General features: G+C 38.1%; 1 long non-coding RNA gene and 1 pseudogene across 1 annotated transcript in view; both read left to right on the forward strand.

Moving 5' to 3' along the window:
- Nucleotides 1-13,623: 13,623 nt before the first annotated feature.
- On the forward strand, nucleotides 13,624-14,169 carry LOC113769917 (annotated as a pseudogene).
- A 1,341-nt stretch (nucleotides 14,170-15,510) lies between these two features.
- The window catches only part of LOC113769989, a 30,249-nt gene continuing 28,367 nt past the window's right edge, over nucleotides 15,511-17,392 (forward strand). Inside the window, exon 1 of the long non-coding RNA XR_003468371.1 lies at nucleotides 15,511-15,591. This is a non-coding gene — a long non-coding RNA (uncharacterized LOC113769989). The remainder of the gene's footprint in view (nucleotides 15,592-17,392) is intronic.

A 17,392-nucleotide genomic window follows, 5' to 3' on the forward strand; every position in this document is an offset into this window, starting at 1 on the left:
TGTTTCTTTTCTTTATCGCCCGCCTTTTCTACATTTTTCTTTACTAGAACTTTCTCCAGATAATTTTTATGAGTAAATATGGGTTTTAGATGATTTTTCAAGTATCGGTTAGATTTTGAGAAAATAAGAACGTATATCGGATGTGGGACCCACTAGTGCGAAAAGTTCGGAAAAATTCGGCCAATTAGGTTAAATTCTGGATACTGTGTAAAATTTATCGGGTGTTAAGAGATAAGTAGAGGATGTGAAGTGATTGATGTGAGAGGAAAAGAAAAGATAAGATTTCATTTAAGGAGTGACAAGTGTCAACCTTTTATTGGATTTGACTTATGGAACACTATTCATGTTTTTGACTTTTGACCAAAATGGTTAAATATCTTAAAAATTGCACAAAAATTACCATTTCTTACCTCCTCCATAGCCGGCCCTCTCTCTTGCCAAGAAGGAAGAAAACTTCTTCAAACTTCAAGCTTTCAACTAGCTCAAATCATCCAAACCAATTGCCTAAACTAGTTTCTACTCCATACAACCTTTCCATTTGGTGTTAGTGGTGAGTTTGGTGAAGTTTTTGGAAGAGCTAAGGTGGTCTACAACTCCTTTTCTCTTGTATACTAGGTAAGTGATGATTGAACATACTCCTACACCTAATGATGCTTAAGTTATGCTTAGTAGTGGCTAAAGTGATGATATTTGTGATTTATTTCTTGATTTGAAGTGATTTGGTTAAGTTCTTATATTTTTGAGGAATTTTCTGGTTTAATATGAATGTGATGTTGTGGTCATCTATGATGGTTGATAATGAGGGGGAATGACTCTAGTAGGTGTGAATTAGTGATAATTGCAACCAATTTTGGGTTTGGATTGAATTGTGGAAAGTTAGGGTTTTATCACCCCTTATTCTGTCCGGTTTTGGATCATAGGGTTAGAGGCCGAATTGGATTTTGATTAAAACATGAAAGTTGTAGGTATGGATGTGTTTGAGGTGCCTGTAAAATTTCAGATCATTTGGATTAGTGTAGAGTGAGATATGTCGATTTTACTGTGGCTGTTCTGGGTTGATCAGGATGGCAGAACTGCGTTTGTATTTGGCTATTTTGACTGGAATTACTTTGGATTTGGATGTTGGTGTCTTCTGATGAAATATAGAGGAATTTTTTAGCTACCATATGCCTTTTGAATCAATGCATTTGGACTTGTATAGACTGAGTTGGACTCATTACAGCATTATGTGATTTGCAAACCTGTTTTGGTAATTCTGGTTTGGTATTTTGTATATTTGACCTAGTTGTGCTAGGATTTGGACTGAGTGTCCTTCTACATTGTTGTAGCCCCTTAAGTCCTGGATATTCCTGTAAAATTTCAGGTTAAACGGATTAGTATATCCTGAGTTATAAACGAAATACTCAGACCTGTTTTGACCGTCAAATTCTGTTACGTTTTTGGAAAGTTTCTGACCGTGACTTTTCGATTCTGATAGAGTACGATCTGGGTGTCGACTATGTCATAAGAAATATAGATCTTGGCCACAGCTTTGAAACGCTATAAAGTGCGTCAAAATCCGAGTTCCGTAGCTCTAGTTATGATCGAAATAAGAATTCATGTCAGGACTGTTCTTATATACGGACAGTTTACGACTGGAACTTTGGCTTCACATTTGACTGGGTTACAAGCTGTTTGGGCTTGCGACCAAAACACCAAAATTATAGCCCTATATCAGAGCTTTCTAACGCCCTTGGAATTTCATGAATCGGATTTATAAAACCTGAGATATAGCCGAGCAAACAAGGCCTGCCCGTGGAAATGACCATTTTCTGGTCAAATCTGTTTTGGTCCTGATGACCAATTTCCGTTCTGAATTTGGATTGCCAACCTTCATGAAAGTTGTTCCATTTGGAATGAACCATCTAACTACCAATTTTCAGCTCTTTTGACCATGTGTAGCATGGACAACAGGTTGCACTCAAAACTGACCATTTGTGCATTGGCCAGATTTCGTAAGTGATTGTGTTTGGTTCATTTGGGACTGAAGCCTCCAGTTTCAGTTCTGGATGTCTTCATAACAGTTGTTGTTCATCCTTTAAGCTTCGATATGGCATCTCATATGCCTTAATCCGATATTCGTAGCTCAACTTATGAGTAAACTAGAAACGAGTGTCAAATCTGCCGTTTCCGCTAACGGCCGTTTCCGTTTCCGTCCGTCATATTTACGTGCGCGCGTGTCATTTTTTCCGTTTTGCTTGTTTTAGGAACGATAGTAGCCGTTTGCGATATTATGTGACACAATCTTCTATTTCAGACGGTAGTGAGCTGGGCGGAACTGGTGGGGCCCACTACTAGCTGTTCATTTCGATCCGACTTCGTGTTTTTACTATTTCAGATTCTGAGTAAGTATTCAGGCCAGTTTGGTGTGTTTTCTTTGCTATGTGTTTGAGATATGTGAAAAGGGTACTTAGGCGAGCGTGTACTTTATCACACTCGACCTAAACCCTAATTTGACTGTATAATTGTACTTGGCATATGTATATGAACCTTTTGGAACCAAAACCCTTGAGCTTGTGGCTCGGGGCGACTTTCGAGTAAAGTTTGTGAAGTTTGCAAAGTTTGTGAGTTCGTGGGCCCGATCTAAGACCTGTATGGACTATTCGAGCCGGTTAGGGCTTGGTCGAAGTCAGTCCAACTTAGTCTGAGGTCACCAAGTTTGTAGGTTCATGTTATGAACCAATTTTGTGAATCCGGTTCACCGAGAAGGTGACCAAGTTTGTGACCCGAGCTTGTGACTCAAGCTCAAGTTTGTGATTTCGTTCGCCCGGGCAAGTTTGTGAGGTGACTGGCCAGTGAGGGTGATAAGGTGTCGGTGGGTGTACAAGTGAAGTTCTACGGACCATTGAGTGTGGTCGACGGAGTGTCGGCAGGAGATCACGCATGGCATATGAATTGGCTTTGGAGCCACCTGTATCCTTATTATGTGATGTTACTTTTCTGCTTTTGCTTTACTCTTACTGTGTAACTGTTGTTACGTGAAATTTATGCTTTCGCCCCTGTTTACTTACTAAGCATATAGCTTACCCCTTTCCTTTTGTTTTCCTTAGCAGGGGCCGACGCGGGGACTTTTGGCTCGTACACTAGTATAGTTAGATTGGCTTGTATTAGTTAAACAGTTAGGATGTTTGTTTTAGTTTTGGTGGTTTGTATAAGGACCCTTCTTAGGGTCTATTTTCTGCTGGTTGTGGTTATAGTGTTTTAGAGTGGTTTGACTCGAGACTTTTGAAGATGTAAATATAACTTTTGGGATTGTATATATTGTATATAGTACTCTTTCGATTTATCTAGTTTTATTGCTTTAAGTTTTGAGTCCTGGCGCGAGCTAGGCAGGCGGCCCACCGATACCCTTGGGTTCGCCCTTGGGAGAAGTGGGGTCGTCACATTTATCACATTTGGATGTGTTATATGAATGCAAACCCTAGACCTAGGGGGAGTATCGGGGGGCCAAATTTCTCTTCAAAGCTTGAATGGTACCAATCACATTAATTGTGATGCCCAATGCGGATTCTTTGGAGAGGTCACGAATGATGCTAATGACGTAAAAATGATTGGAATGAATGTATGCAATGTGAAAATATGAATTTGCGTGAAGTGAATAAGTAATAGAAACAATAGTGTATAAGTGGAAGTGTGCAAATGGATGTGCAAAGTAAGGTGAGTAAGGTGATAGTATGAAGTGCGTGTGTGCACGTGATAGTATAAAAATGCGAGTGATAGAGTGAAAAAATGTACAAAATAAGAGTTGTGTAAAATGATAGGGGGTAAATGAAATGCATGAACCCTAGAAGAATGCAAGCAAGATGGGTACGGGGAGACCCTAAGTCGTGACTTTTGATTTACCTTTTGGTTAGAAAAAGAATGAGCGTTCTAAGGCTATGTATAGCCAAACTCGTCCATCCCCCTTACCAAAAGGGTTTATTCCCTAATCTAATCAAGCAAATGAGCTAATCTAAATGAAAATGTAATCCTAAATATGTAGGGGAAAGGGAGTGAAGGGTCATGCAAAAATGTAAAACTAAAAGGAAAGAATGAATGAAGATGTAATGAAGGCATGCAAGTATGTGCTAGCGCGGGGACGACCCTAATGGGTCTAGCATTGGACTAGCCCTTCACTAACGCTTTTCACAAGCATTGGACTTGCGAGAGTTTAAGGGGGAAGACCATGACTAGCATTGGACTAGCCACGGTGACGTACATTCATCTATATAAGCAAATATAAATAAAAACAAGTAGACATGCAAGGCACGTATTTTCACATAACACATAGCACATAAGCATGATTATCTAGATGCCAAAACCTAGGGAAAGCGATTAAACACATAGTACCTAAGCAAGCAAAACACATAAGGCAATTAAGGCCCTAACTATTACATTCTTAGGGGGGAAGGCCTACTACAATCTAAAAGGGGAAACGGAATAATAAAAATGATAACCTAGCTATTACAACTTTGGCATTCAAGTGCCTCCCAAATGATAAAATTGAACTAAAATTAAAACAAAAACTAAGCAACTAAAGGAATAAATAAAGTGAAAATGAAATAAACACTTAAAATCATGCAATTGCACACATAAGGCACATATACGCACATAGGCCAAATAAAGTCAAAAATAAAGGGTAAGGTGTACCTCTTTTGAGTCGGGGCTCTAGTGGAATGAAAATTACTTATTTACCCTCCAAAATAAAAGAGAAGGTCAAGGCATCTCAAATAATCACGTTAATACGAAATTGAATCATTAAATGCATTCAAATGCCTAAACAACCCATATTCACGAGATTAGGATCCAATTGAAAGGAAAAAGAAAGTTCAAAGGGGGCAATTTGATTGATTTTTAATCTATTTGGGCCATAGTGAAACAAAGGGAGACTTAGTGGCCAAAGCACAATTTTTCGGAAATTATCCATGCATGCAAATGAAAACTTCAAGCAAACTGACGCTCTCCTTGCTTCTGCCATTTTCTGCTGCGAATTTACAGCTTGTGAGCAAACCAGAGAAATAGCAACCATCATTGACACAAGATTTAAACGTACAAACAAAGTGATGAAACCAACTTGTGAGCTGTTGCGGGAATAAAAACATGAAACTAATGCAGCTTCATGCAAAATAATGTGAGAAAGGCTTCTGCAACAAAACAAACCAAACTGCTGCATTTTTTTTTACTTTCAAACACCGAATTCAGACTCAAACGCATACTTTAATCGAAGTTTTCTTGATCTAACCTTCAAACTTTAAACTAACAACACAAAACAGTAATTTGGCATTCAAAGAAACAAAATATAGAAGGAAATCATGCAAATAAAACACAAAGGAGCTCCTGCATTTTGCAAATTCCAGCCTGCTGTGACCTTGCACCTTACAGCAGATTATACTCAAACAGCCAAACAAACCAGAAAATTAAACAAACCAGAGCTTCATATGATCAAGCAATGCACTCGGCAATACTACTGTCACAAGCAGTTTCATGCAAAGAATGAGCTTCTTGCAACCGAAAGAGGTGCTGCAATTTTTACTCACTCGACCGAGATGACATTCATGCAAATGACTCAACACATCTCCACTCATTCAAACACAAAAAAAGACAAAGACTTGCAGCAAAGGTAGGCATGCCATCCCAGTCAAGTAGCAAACTGAATCAAGCACTTTAAGCAAACTAAAACTTTCGGCCAACTAAAATACTTAGCTTCTTATCATTTCTGCTGCAAATTCACAGCTTGTTAGAGACCCAGAAAAATGGCCAAGATTATAAACAGAGCCCAAGGTGATCATGCAAACAAGGTGAGGTAGCCCAGCCTTTGGGCTATTGCGGGACAAAAGAAAATGGCAGAGAAACATGTGAGAAAAAGTCATGATAAGCATCTGCAATTTTCCTTGTGCAAAAACTCCTGACAGGGGAGGCGAATGAAAAGAAATGCACGGCTAGCAGGAAACAACTAGCATGAAGGAACCAGATCTAGCATGCACATAACCCTAAATCCAGATCTACAAATGATCCTAATCAAGACAAGACCATGCAACCCCAAGCTTCGAACAAAAGGATCGGCAAATTAAGCTAGCATGGAGGAACCAGAAATGAATGGAAACAGAAAGCGTAGACAGCAACAGCAAACAAGAAATTCAAAACGACGATTCAACAAAGAACGAAAAGGAAAGGGACTAAGACACCAATCTAGGAGAGTACCTGCCCAAGCTTTTTTTGGATCAAAATCCGGACAGGAGAACGCCGTGAACGAACTGCTGCAGTCGTTCCTTTGCGGTTTCGAAACCGCACCAGTGAAACCGAGCTGTGGATTTTGGAGCTGAATTTGGGAGCCTTCCCCACGTTGTTTGTGAAAGTAATCGCGAACTGTGCCGAAAACCAGCCCGTTCGGGTGCAATTTTGCAGAAAAATATTTCTGGTTCTGGTTTTTCCCCTTCCAAACTCAGCCGTCGTTCTACTCTCGGACTCTCCCTCGATCGTTTCTTTTTCCTCGGCCCAAAGTTCCCTCATTTCTTCCCCAGCTTCCTTGTTCTGTATCTCTCTCGCTCAGTTCTCCTTTGCTGGTTTTTCTTTTCTTCTCTCATACACACATTCCCTCTCGCTAGATGTGACGCCCCGTATGACGGAGGGTTTTTATTTGATACATAGCGTTGTTGTTCGAGCGGAGTAGCAAAGGTTTTCAACTCGGAAAGGAAAAAGAAAATTTTCGGAAAAATGCAGGGGTCAAATCCGGCCGAGAATCCGGCCAGTTTCTGGCCGGATAGCTGGCCGGATTGCCTTGCAGTTTTGAAAAAATTTTGATCAGCCTCGGCCTTGAATCCGGCCAAGAATCCGGCCGGAAATCCGGCCAGATTCCGGCCGGATTGTGACGTGTCACAGCCGGTCAGAAGGTTTGACCGGCTGTTTCCTTCATAAATATCTGGTTTTTGTTGTCTTTTCTTCCATTTTTTGTTCCTGCTCAACCGAGGCCTTGAGAGAAAGAAAAACTCTTCAATTTTCTAGCTTTGATTTCTTACTCAATCTTGAGTTTTAACCAATGGTTTTGGACAATATTTCACACAAGGGTTTGCTATGGTGGATTAAAGCTTTTGATGGATTGGTTTTGAAGGGGAAGCTTTGGTTTGATTACTCTCTTGAATTTGAGGTAAGTTGGATATACAAGTTCCTTTTGTTCTAGTATTGGTGAATTAATGGTTTGTGGTGGCCATGTGTGTTATATTGTGGAGTATTTTATGGGTTTAAGGAAATATTGATGAATTTCTGATTTATTGGGTATTTTTCTGATTTAATATGACTATGCTTAGTTGGCTTGAAATGATGGCTTGAAATGGTGTTAAATGAAGTGATTGTGCGTTAATTGTGATTGGTTGTGGGAAATTTACGCTTATGGTATAAATTTCTGGTTTTAGGGTTTCAATTGGGGAATTTTTCCAAGGTTGGTTTATGAGCTTCTAATTGGCTCAATTGAGGGGAATTGAGGCCCTAATTGGTTATGTTTTATCGTTTTCGAATTGTATGAGCAAATGTGGTTAATTGCATGTGATTGGGTTTGTTTGTAGGTTGGAAAAATAAAGGAATTAAGGGGAAATGCTGTCCGATTTTGAATAGCGTTGGTGACTTTGAGTTTAAGTTAAAAGGCTTGGACTTGAATGATGAAATTGTTTATATTGGACAAGGATTGTGAGCCGTGGAGGTGAGTGACCTTAAACTCTTTCCAACGGTACTTTAAAATGTTTCTTGCATCGTTTCTTTGATTGCATATCCTGTGTGCCGGCATATAAGTTCTTGACATGTTTTGGCTCAAATGAGTACTTGGAATTCGTGTGCTGGACCCCGACGTCTCCTCCACCGTTTAATGTTCCTGTAGAGCACCAATGGGCTCATTCTCACTGTTTAATGTTAAATGTTCAATGATCAATGATTGTGTGGAGCGTTGGCCGTCTAAGTACCATGATTTCACTGGCTCACGAGAGAAATGAAAGTGCATTGATTATTGAAGCATGGCATTATTGAAATGAATGATTGTGAACCTGATTTGATAACTGATTTTATTGGTTACTCGCTGAGCTTCTAGCTCACCCCAAAATGTTTTATTCCCCTCCACAGGGCTCAAGGCGAAGGAAGGGCTTGTAGTGTTTATTCATGGATTATCTCAATTGATGGATTGAATTTGTATTTCCTTTTGTGTAATCATTCCTATTGGGTTTGTATCGAACGTTTAGAATTGATTGGATGTGTAATGGTAAAGATTTGGATTTCCTCCTGTATTATAATTGTGATCAAGGATCAGAGTGGCGCAGTGGAAGCGTGGACGCTTCGCTTTTGATATGTAAATATTAGAATATTTGATATATATTTGAGATTTTATCCTGTATTTGTTTGAGGACTGTAGTGATCGACTGAGTCCCGGCGAGAGCTGGGCAGACGGCCCGTTGACCCCTCTGGTTCGCCTTTGGGGAAAATGGGGTCGTTACAGTTGGTATCAGAGCTTAGGCTTCAGATCTCTGTAGTGTATCCTAGGCTTAAAGTTTAGGATGCCGGACTGTGGGTATGGTTGGACACATAAGTGATTGCTTGTAGGATTGAAACTTAGACGAGTACGTGTTGTTTGAATCTTAGTGCTTGTTTGGGTGCTTGAGTGACTTCTCTTGACTTGATTAGTGCAAGTGGAATGTCGAGGACGACATTCGTTTAAGGAGGGGAGATTGTGACGCCCCGTATGACGGAGGGTTTTTATTTGATACATAGCGTTGTTGTTCGAGCGGAGTAGCAAAGGTTTTCAACTCGGAAAGGAAAAAGAAAATTTTCGGAAAAATGCAGGGGTCAAATCCGGCCGAGAATCCGGCCAGTTTCTGGCCGGATAGCTGGCCGGATTGCCTTGCAGTTTTGAAAAAATTTTGAACAGCCTCGGCCTTGAATCCGGCCAAGAATCCGGCCGGAAATCCGGCCAGATTCCGGCCGGATTGTGACGTGTCACAGCCGGTCAGAAGGTTTGACCGGCTGTTTCCTTCATAAATATCTGGTTTTTGTTGTCTTTTCTTCCATTTTTTGTTCCTGCTCAACCGAGGCCTTGAGAGAAAGAAAAACTCTTCAATTTTCTAGCTTTGATTTCTTACTCAATCTTGAGTTTTAACCAATGGTTTTGGACAATATTTCACACAAGGGTTTGCTATGGTGGATTAAAGCTTTTGATGGATTGGTTTTGAAGGGGAAGCTTTGGTTTGATTACTCTCTTGAATTTGAGGTAAGTTGGATATACAAGTTCCTTTTGTTCTAGTATTGGTGAATTAATGGTTTGTGGTGGCCATGTGTGTTATATTGTGGAGTATTTTATGGGTTTAAGGAAATATTGATGAATTTCTGATTTATTGGGTATTTTTCTGATTTAATATGACTATGCTTAGTTGGCTTGAAATGATGGCTTGAAATGGTGTTAAATGAAGTGATTGTGCGTTAATTGTGATTGGTTGTGGGAAATTTACGCTTATGGTATAAATTTCTGGTTTTAGGGTTTCAATTGGGGAATTTTTCCAAGGTTGGTTTATGAGCTTCTAATTGGCTCAATTGAGGGGAATTGAGGCCCTAATTGGTTATGTTTTATCGTTTTCGAATTGTATGAGCAAATGTGGTTAATTGCATGTGATTGGGTTTGTTTGTAGGTTGGAAAAATAAAGGAATTAAGGGGAAATGCTGTCCGATTTTGAATAGCGTTGGTGACTTTGAGTTTAAGTTAAAAGGCTTGGACTTGAATGATGAAATTGTTTATATTGGACAAGGATTGTGAGCCGTGGAGGTGAGTGACCTTAAACTCTTTCCAACGGTACTTTAAAATGTTTCTTGCATCGTTTCTTTGATTGCATATCCTGTGTGCCGGCATATAAGTTCTTGACATGTTTTGGCTCAAATGAGTACTTGGAATTCGTGTGCTGGACCCCGACGTCTCCTCCACCGTTTAATGTTCCTGTAGAGCACCAATGGGCTCATTCTCACTGTTTAATGTTAAATGTTCAATGATAAATGATTGTGTGGAGCGTTGGCCGTCTAAGTACCATGATTTCACTGGCTCACGAGAGAAATGAAAGTGCATTGATTATTGAAGCATGGCATTATTGAAATGAATGATTGTGAACCTGATTTGATAACTGATTTTATTGGTTACTCGCTGAGTTTCTAGCTCACCCCAAAATGTTTTATTCCCCTCCACAGGGCTCAAGGCGAAGAAAGGGCTTGTAGTGTTTATTCATGGATTATCTCAATTGATGGATTGAATTTGTATTTCCTTTTGTGTAATCATTCCTATTGGGTTTGTATCGAACGTTTAGAATTGATTGGATGTGTAATGGTAAAGATTTGGATTTCCTCCTGTATTATAATTGTGATCAAGGATCAGAGTGGCGCAGTGGAAGCGTGGACGCTTCGCTTTTGATATGTAAATATTAGAATATTTGATATATATTTGAGATTTTATCCTGTATTTGTTTGAGGACTGTAGTGATCGACTGAGTCCCGGCGAGAGCTGGGCAGACGGCCCGTTGACCCCTCTGGTTCGCCTTTGGGGAAAATGGGGTCGTTACACTAGACCTAGCCGCCGCTCCTTGCTTTCCCTAGCCATCATCGCTTCCCACTATTTCCCTTCCTCTCTCGGCCCTCCTGTTTTTCCTCCCTTCTTTTTTTGGCAGCGTTGTTCATTTTCCTTTTTCTCCTCCACTGCCACTGTCTCTCGGCTCTCTTTTTTTACTTAAACCAGCCGTCCCTCTCAAAACCCTCACATTTTCTCACAGCCGACCTCTGTTCTATTCTCTCAACCCTCAGCCGTCACTCCTCCCTCCTAAGTGATGTGTTGTCCAAATATAAAAAGGACACTTGTCCTAGTGCATGTCCTCCATTTGTCTAGCATGCCAACTTCCACTAATTTCACACATTATTTTGTATTTTGTATTTTTCATTTCCCCCCCCCCCTTTTTTTTGAAATTTAGTATGAAGACAAAATAATAATAAAATAAAAATGAACTAGAACAAAAATAAAATAACAACTCTAGAATTGAAACCAATAAAGCAAAAATTAAATGAATTAAACCAATAAAGTTAAAAAGTTAAAAAAATCAAAAATTTGGTGTCTACATGTTGTAAATAAATTTTATTAATTCTATTATGACACCCTAACTTTTAAATTTTAACCCTATATACCATCCTAATTTTTTCTATATGGCCCATATGCTGCAAGTAAATTTAATTAATTATGTTATGACACCCGAACTTTTACATTTTAGCCCCGTATTTGGTAAACTAATCTCATCAACTCTACCATGACACCTTATTTTTTGCAATTTAGCGTCGTATGTGATAAAGAAAAGTTTTATTAATTTTATTATGGCACCCTATGCTTTTACACTTTAGGTTGTGTTTATCATTAGCAAAATGAGGAATGTATTGTAAAAAACAATGTTTACCTATTTTTTAATTATTCCAAACATAGCTAATACCTTGTTATAAAGTTAAAAAATATCATGAATTCTTTATTTAGTTCTTTTTACAACATATGGAAAATTACTAATTAACATAGTGTGAAAATAATGGAAGAGAATAATAAAATTTAATATGAAATTAAATAAAAATCTTGACAATTCCATGACTGGAGTTTGTTATGTATTACAATTTACAATAATCAAATTGTTTATGGTTTATGAATCAGTACATTTATCAAATAGATTTTGTGTTTCATACATGTATTAGTAAACTATTTTGGTTATTTGATCAACTAAACAAATTGTTTGGCCTTGTCAGACCACAATTCGTGCATAATTGATAAAATTATTAAATTGATACCAAAAATATTTGCATTAAAATATCTTGTTTTGAATCATAAACATATTTTTAAAGTGCTTGTTCCTAACTCACTTTCATTATTTCTATTATGCCACCCTAATTTTTTCAATGTGGCTTATATGTAATAAATAAATTTTATTAATCTTATTATGACACCCGAAATTTTACATTTTAGCCCCATATGTAATAAACTGATTCCATTAACTCAATCATGACACCTTATCTTTTACAATTTAGCCTCATATGTGATAAATCGATTTTATTAATTCTATTATGGCACCCTATCCTTTACACTTTAGTTGATGTTTTTCATTAGCAAAATGAGAAAGATATTTTAATAAAATTTATATACATATTTTTATAATTGTTCCAAACTTAGCTAATAACTTGTACCGAACTTAGCTAAGGTTAAAAAATATCATGGATTCCCTATCTAATTGTCTTGACAACACATGGAAAATTATTGACTAGCATAGTGTGAAAATAATGGCAAAGAACAATAAAATTGAACATGAAATTAAGTAAAATCTTGACAATCACATGGCTTGAGTTTATTATTAATTACAATGGTCACATTATTTATGGTTTATAAATCGGTATTTGTACCAAATACATTTAGTGTTTCATGTATTAGCAAACTATTTTGGTTAATTGATCAACTAAACAGCTTGTTAGGTCTTGTCAGACCACAAATTTCGTACATAATTAATAAAATTATTAAATTAATACCAAAAATATTTGCTTTAAAAGATTTTTTTGAATCATAAACTTATTATTAATAAGACACTAAATATTCCAAAAACACTAATTTTCAAAAACACTAAATTAATCCCAAAAACACTAAATTTTCCAAAAATTATCCAAAAATACTAAATTTTCAAAGTTTTAATGTAACAAATAAAGTTCCAGATACAACTTGTGAAGTAAAAAAGCTCAAAATAATAACCTTATTGTTGCAATTTTTTTTTCGAACAATAATTTGATCAATTAGCCGTACAAAAGAGGATGAAAGTGTTATTTTTTGGTCTTAGCTAAAATGGAAGCGGGAAGCTGAAAATTGAAGAAGTATAGGCGGGTGAACAAAAGAGCAGAAACGACATCGTTTTGGCTTTGTTGTTTGATAAAAACACTCACAACACTTGCAAAAATTTCGGACAAAACTTTATTTCCCTCTTCTTGCCAGTTTTGGACACTATCATCTTCTTCTTCTCTCCACTACCATCTTGCTAAAATTATCCAAAAAATCACTTTGAGCCGCCATTTTCATCCCTAATTTGAGCTACCCAAAAGATTTGTGCAAATTTTGTAGAGTTGCAGATAGTAAAAATCCCTAGATCAGTGCAACACTTGCTCGCTGGCAAGAACATAGAAAAATGACCATGAATTTTGGGGGAAAGCCAGAGTTAGAAGACTGAATCTTGAGAAAAACAAGAGCTAAGGTTGTCACCGCATAATTTGAGGTATCTAATTTCGATATTTTCTATCAAATGTAGGTTGATTGAGAGTAAATCTTGAGGATTCGTATTCAATAAGGAATACTTTAAGGATTCCTAATTCTTGCCCAGGAATAGGCTTGATATTACTTGTTTTGAGAATAGTTATGCTAGAGATTTTATCAAGTTTGCAGCTAAGCAGTTTGGCAAGGATAATCAGGAGGAGGAGTTGCTGCACAATCGGGTCACCGGAGGCTGCCTAGTGTTCAATTTGTTATCTCTCTGCCTCTCTCTCCATCATCGTCATGCTCCTTCTCCTCTATCTTCCCAATTCTCAACAGCAGCCATGATAATTCCAGAGAAGTACATGAGAGAGATCTCCAAGTACCTGTTCCAAGAGGGAGTTTTCTATGCGAAGAAAGATTTTAATTTGGCGAAGCATCCCGAGATCGATGTCCCAAACTTGCAGGTGATTAGGCTGATGCAGAGCATCAAGTCCAACGAGTACATCCGGGAAACCTTCGCTTGGATGCATTACTACTAGTATCTTACGCATGACAGCATCAAGTTCCTGAGGACTTACCTCAATCTTCCCTCTGAAATTGTTCCTGCTACTCTTAAGAAGTCCGCCAAGCCCCTCAGTCATCCTATGGGTGGACCTCCTGGTGACCACCCTCATGGATCACCAAGGTTTGATGGGGATAGGCCCAGATTTGGTGACAAGGAGGGGTATCGTGTTGGTCCCCGTGGACCTCCTGGTGAGTTTGGTGGTGAGAAAGGTGGAGCTTCTGCGAATTACCAGCCTACTTTCAAGGGTTCTGGTGGAAGGCCTGGCTTTGGCCGTGGATCTGGAGGTTATAGTTCAGCACCACCAAGTTCATGCTTCTCTTAGATTCATATTTTGTTAAATTATGTTATTTGCAATTTAGGCTCTCAGATGTTGCAGTTGAAAGTTATGCATGTTGAGATACGTAGTTGATTGAGACTCTATCTACAGTTTTGGTTGCTCTAGTTCTTCAAATCAATCTAAGGAATTTCTTAAAAATATTTGGTGGCACCTTTTTTCTGGGTTTAATGGATTATACGCTGGTGCTTCTTGTTACTGACAAAAAAAAAAGAATAATCAAGAGATTGCAAAGTAAGGATTTTTATTCTTGTCATAAGGCAGAGATATAATTTGCTTGGTCTTGGCATCCTAGATTCTCTATGAATTCCTTGCATTTGTATATATAAATATTGAGTGGTTGATTTCTAGATATCAGATGTGATTTTTTGAATTCTTCAATCTGATTATGAGAATAATCGGATAAGCTTTCTAGTAATATGCTTTCTCTTGTGTACTTAGATTATAATTTGCCCTAGTGAGTTGCTTGTAGTCATGTTAATGCAATTGTAGGAATGGTATTTTTGGCATGGACTAATGAATGTTCTGCTTTCTTTGGGTTACTTACTTGAATGTATTAATAATTAAGAGGGGAACAGAAAGAAGATTCTAACTTTTTATCTCAAACTTAGGATTAGTTATACAATGCTTAAGAATGGATATCCGATGGAATCTTGCTTTCTTCAAACTTGTGGATATGAAGGTTGCCTATTTCATTTCCTGACATCTTCCTCTTCCCTTTGTAGTGCTCCAATTTTTTTATGCATGAACTATAACGAGGGCATGGAAATACTGCCTTGTTCCTTTTTTTTTTTCTTGTTTGTTGTGAACAACAAGTGTTTTGATGAAATTTTATTGCTAGGTTGCCAGCTTGTCTCCGTTCATTTTTTTGGCTTTTGCCTACTACTGCCCTGCTATTAATCCTTTTTGTCCTGTTTGTAACTAATCTTTGAGAAAGCAAGAAGAGAAAAACTGTAAATGGAAGTGAGTTAGCAAGCAAACAAGAGGATGGACATCATGCTTTTATTTTCAAATCAAGTAGAGTGGTTAAGGACATTGTTGCAAGAACATTGAGGGCACATTGCAATTCGTTGCAAATTCAATTATGTGCTACATGTGAAGATCACATAATTTAATGGCCATTTGTGCTCAAGTTGTAGTTATGCTTGACTATTTTCATTTTAGCAAGTCATTGCATTCAAAAACACAATAAAATCATCAAGTGACGTGGTAACTGAGGGGGAAAAATTTTTTGGTACCTTGACATGAAGCAATGTATCTTCTCCATCTCAATCTTGTGAATTGGATTTTCAGATGGATGTCACACAACGACTTGAAAAAGCTAGCCCTTTTCGGTTGCCCTTCTCTTAGCAAGAAGATTGTCTTTTCCTCTAAAGATTGCGTAGATTCTTGAAACTTCAAGAGAACACTGTGAGTTGATTCCCTATCTTTTGCTATTTGTTTTGTAAATCATTTAAATTTGGTAAATAGTTGGTTTAGAACTGAAGCTAGAAAAATGTTAGTTTAGTTGTTCTCTTGTGCAACTATTAAACTAGAAGGGATTTTTTGATTGAAAGCATTTTCAAAACTACATAAGATATATCTGTTTTTCACATGATATATCACCTGGGACTTCAAAGGGTCGTGGGCTATGCAATTTGGAGGTTTTTTGGGAGAATTGTAATTTTGGTCCCCAATCTATAGTGTATGCGCGGAATTATCCCCAATCTATTTCGAAAATCAATCTTGGTCCCCAATCTATTCAATTTTGCGCTAAAGTGGACAATTGACGGAATCTCTTCAATTTCAATTGGAACTAAATCACATGAGATCACGTGCCGGCACCTAAAACCCTTTTTTCAATTTTTTAATTTCTAAAACATGTTTTTTTAAATATTTACAGCTTTTTCTTGCCTTTTGTCTTATTAAACAAAGACATGAAAGAGGTAATCTCACAATCCAAATTACTCCTCTTGTTGGCCGCCGATTTCAAATCCCCAAAACCCACAGCACGAGTAAGAAGCTCAGCTTGGCCTCCAAGTCCAAGTCTCGTTCTTGCCTCCATTAGTAATGGAGATAATCTGCAATCAACGCCAGAGACGGATCCAGTTCAACTCTCCTGCACAAACAACAGGAGCAGCAGCAGTACTAGTTCATAAGCAAGCAAGCAAGCAGCCGAGAGAGAAGAGCAGATGATAATAATTGGAAATCAAAGGGATTATACGAACCAAATCATCAAAGGGATTATACTAGTAAGTATATTCTTTCCCTATTAGCCGTTGAACTGGAATGAGCATTCAATTGAACCACTAGTATATTATTGGTAGGTCATGCTTACGGTTGGAACAGACACTTCATCGATGACTATAGAATGGGCCTTGTCTCTTTTGCTCAACCATCCCGAGGTGCTAGAGAAAGCTCGAGCTGAATTGAATGCTCAAGTAGGGACTGATCGATTGGTCGACAAACATGATCTATCCAATCTTCCTTATCTTCATAACATTATTTCAGAAACACTTCGGTTGTACCCAGCAGCACCAATGCTAGTGCCACATGAGTCGTTCGATGACTGTAAAATTGGGGGATACAATATTCCGCGAGGCACAATTTTGCTAGTTAATGCATGGGCAGTTCACAGGGACCCAAACGTTCGGGATGATCCAACGAGCTTCAAGCCAGAGAGATTCGAAGGCTTGCAGGTTCAGCCATCAAAGCTGATTTCATTTGGGATAGGAAGGAGATCTTGCCTTGGTTCTGGCCCAGCACAGCGGGTGGTGAGTTTGGCCTTGGGATCTCTAATTCAGAGTTTTGATTGGAAAAGAATTGGTGAGGATGAGATTGATCTGGCTGAAGGGACAAGAGTGTCCATGCCAAAAGCCAAGCCACTAGAAAAAACGTGTTTTAGAAATTAAAAAATTGAAAAAGGGGTTTTAGGTGCCGGCACGTGATCTCACGTGACTTAGTTCCGATTGAAATTGAAAAGATTCCATCAATTGTCCACTTTAGTGCAAAATTGAATAGATTGGGGACCAAAATTGATTTTCGAAATAGATTGGGGATAATTCCGCGCATACACTATAGATTGGGGACCAAAATTACAATTTTCCCTAAATGTTAAATGTTACTAAACTTTGCACCTTTGGGTTTTGAACATGGCAGCATTGGCTAGTTAAATTCTTGATGAGATGCTGCATCCTTTTCAACTACATTTTGAGATGGAACAAAATTTATA

This window comes from Coffea eugenioides, chromosome 5 (assembly GCF_003713205.1).
Source record: "Coffea eugenioides isolate CCC68of chromosome 5, Ceug_1.0, whole genome shotgun sequence".
NCBI classification, from domain to species: Eukaryota; Viridiplantae; Streptophyta; class Magnoliopsida; order Gentianales; family Rubiaceae; genus Coffea; species Coffea eugenioides.